Source organism: Saccopteryx bilineata, chromosome 2 (assembly GCF_036850765.1).
Source record: "Saccopteryx bilineata isolate mSacBil1 chromosome 2, mSacBil1_pri_phased_curated, whole genome shotgun sequence".
Taxonomy (NCBI): domain Eukaryota; kingdom Metazoa; phylum Chordata; class Mammalia; order Chiroptera; family Emballonuridae; genus Saccopteryx; species Saccopteryx bilineata.
Window position 1 is genome coordinate 317,404,089 of NC_089491.1, and position 3,608 is coordinate 317,407,696.

Genomic DNA, 3,608 nt, shown 5'->3' on the forward strand with positions numbered 1-3,608 from the left:
CCGCACGCCAGGCTGACACTCTACCACTGAGCCAACTGGCCAGGGCCAGCTTTATTTTATAATGCAGAGAACAAAGCGTTTGCAGCTTGAGTATTCCTGGGAACCTAGCAAGAAAGTCTCCAATACAGAGTCATGCATAACATCTTAACTAGCAGTTCCTTAAACAAAGGGTAAGAGGAAGGAAATATAGATTGCCTTTAGCAACTCAATCAAGAATGTGGGGTTAGGCCCTGGCCAGTTGATTCAGTGGTAGAACGTTGGCCTGGCATGTGGGAGTCCCAGGTTTGATTCCTGGCCAGGGCACACAGGAGAAGCACCCATCTGCTTCTCCACTTCTCCTCCTCTCCTTCCTCTCTGTCTCTCACTTTCCCTCCCGCAGCCAAGGCTCCATTGGAGCAAAGTTGACCTGGGCGCTGAGGATGGCTCTATGGCCTCTGCCTCAGGCACTAGAATGGCTCTGGTTGCAACAGAGCAACGCCCCAGATGGGCAGAACATCGTCCCCTGGTGGGCATGCCGGGTGGATCCTGGTCGGGCGCATGCGGGAGTCGGTCTGACCACCTCCCCATTTCCAACTTCAGAAAAATACAAAAAAAAAAAACCCTGAAGTTGCCAGCTTGAGCATGGGCTCATCTGGTTTGAGCAAAAACTCACCAGCTTGGACCCAACATCGCTGGCTCAAGCAAAGGGTCACTCGGTCTGCTGTAGCCCCACGGTCAAGGCACATATGAGAAAGCAATCAATGAACAACTAAGGTGTCACAACGAAAAACTAATGATTGATGCTTCTCATCTCTCTCCCTTCCTGTCTGTCCCTCTCTCTGTCTCTGTCACAAATTTTTTTTTTTTACATTTATAGTATACAAAGAAATAATATGGATGATTTGATTCTCTAAGTCCAGTTTACAGAGCTATGGGAATTCTCCTGTACCTATTGTAGTATATTATATCCAGGGACACAGCTAAAAGCTACTCAGAGCCTATAAGTGTGATGTTTTACCTTCTGTCTAATTCACCTCTGTGGGCCATGGTTCTTCTACATGAACTATCTGGAAACTCTAAGTACTAAGAAAAATTTATGGAGTTTAAAATATTTATATCTTAGAGTTGATGCTCAACTGTCTATCTCCTGTATGCTTTGAGAGTCCATTTCAAGATCAGTAGCCTTCACAACCCCCAAATATGTTTCTGTGCTTAGTCCCTCATGCTTTTGAGATTAGTTTGTTTGTTTTTTTTGTTTTTTTTTTGGTTTTTTTTTTTAATACCATTGCATATTTATTGAGTTCCAAAAGCCACAGCAGGTAAAACTAGAAAGCTATAAAAGTCTTTTTTCCATCTAAACCATCCTTAATCCTAAACGTCTACTGTTTCCTTCATTAGCAAGGTCACGAGAAGAATCAGAGTCTCAGAGTTTATCAACCATAAAGGACATCTGGTTCCTGATGGCATTCCTTCAAGAATCCCGCATACTGGCATTCAAGTGACCGCAGGCCAGTCTCCTGTATGGTTAATACACTCCAAGATCTCCTCCTGTCTCCAAGTAACCCCTGCTCTGAAGTTAACTGTCATTCATATTTGTGCAGGGTCTTTCCCTTCAAATAAGTATGTTACAATTTAGGTAAAAGTATTACTTTCCTAGACCTATGTATTTTTTTTTTTTTCAGTTTTACCTCTGAATTTTTTTTTTTTATATATAAATACATTTTTATTTTAATGGGGTGACATCAATAAATCAGGGTACATACATTCAAAGAAAACATTTCCAGGTTATCTTGTCATTTAGTTATGTTGCATACCCATCACCCAAAGAGAGATCGTCCTCTGCCACCCTCCATCCAGTTCTCTCTGTATCCCTCCCCCTCCCCTCCCCCTCTCCCTCCTTCCCTCCCCCCACCCCCCATAGCCACCACACTCCTGTTCATGCCTCTCAGTCTCGCTTTTATGTCCCACTAATGTATGGAATCCTGCAGTTCCTGTTTTTTTCTGATTCGCTTATTTCACTCCGCACAATGCTACCAAGACTCCACCATTCCGCTATAAGTGATCCAATGTCACCATTTCTCCTAGCTGAATAATATACCATGGTGTATATGTGCCCCATCTTCTTCATCTAGTCCTCTATTTTTTTTACAGTGATTAAAAGCCTTTAAGCAAACTCTTGGCCAATACAGCAAGAATCCATAAATGAGTAGTGTCCTTAACATGTTCCCCAAGTCCAAGTTGGCCCCCTCACCATGCCAAATCCCTGAAAAATGCAACCCAACCACAGTTCAGTCTGTTAGGAGCTGTCACAGGGAGCAGGAGTCCAGGAAAGTTCCCCACAGGAAAAGTCCGTATGGCACTGGAATTGTTGTCACCATTCTATACTTTGCAGCTCATGTCCAAGTCCCAATGACCGCTGCTTCTAGCTGGTAATGATTCAGGTAGACTGGAAAAAGCCATTTGCAGCATGCGTGGATATGGAGCTTCTGTTCTCCTCTGCCTGGAGAGTTGAGACCAGGTTGCTTTTCCCTGGAGCTCTGTGACTGTGGCCTGGTAAAGAGAACCTTGGGATACACTAAGCTGGGTGGCAAAGGTAAATTCATAATACAAGTTGGCAAAAGGAGGAAAGAGAGCTCTAAATTAAGAGTAGGTCCCAGCCTGAAATATGAGTGGGGCATTGAGGTAGGAGGAATAAAGGAAACACTATATATTAAGCAAAGCAGCAGAAAATAGGACTATCAATACCCACAACAGAGATCTTTGAGGGAAGAATAAAGAACCTGACTATTCAGGCAAAACATAGTTAAGTGGCCCTTGTGCAAATGAGATCAGTTTACCTGCTTCTTGGAAGAAATACCCTAGGCTCGTCCACAGTGTCGTAGATGGGGTCGACGGCCCTGGGCACCTTCAGCCTTCAGTGGCAAACCCCAGCATTCTGGGCAAGGTTAGGTCATAGGTGGCTGGAGCAGGCCTGGAAGAGACTGAACCCTCCCTTAGAGGAGCGAGGGGGAAGCCCACCTTCCAGTGTCCCTGTTTCCTCACAGTAGAAGTGTGTAAGCCTGGCAGGCTTTAGCTCAATGACCTTCCTTTCCACTATTGAAGCAGGACCCAGATGGCATCCTATGAGACCCCTTTGGGGTGCTGGAGCCTTTGAGGGTGTATCCTAAAAGCTGGTAGTTCCCCCTGATCTCTATTGGGCTTTTTCTGCCTCTAGGTATCTTAAAAGCCATTCTCAGAAGATCTCGCTGAGGGGTTTGAGGATCCCCATCCGCCTATATAAATCTTTTCCATATATCTGGAGCTATTTGGAAAAAAGACAGAACAGTGTTATTAGCTAGATCTAATAAAGAAGGTAGATTTGGTGTCTCCTGTTCATCAGCTTTCAAAAGAAATGTAAATTTTTTTTTTTAAGTAAAAAGCATGATATGGTAGACCCGTCGGAGTCATTGGCCTGGTGTGCAGGATTCCCGGGTTCGATTCCCGGCCAGAGCACACAGGAGAAGCGCCCATCTACCTCTCCATCCCTCCCCCTCTCCCCCCTCCCGGTCCCTCTCCTCCCGCCCACAGCCAAGGCTCCACCGGAGCAAATCCACAGTTTGAATTCAAACAAATTTTATTATTTACTTATG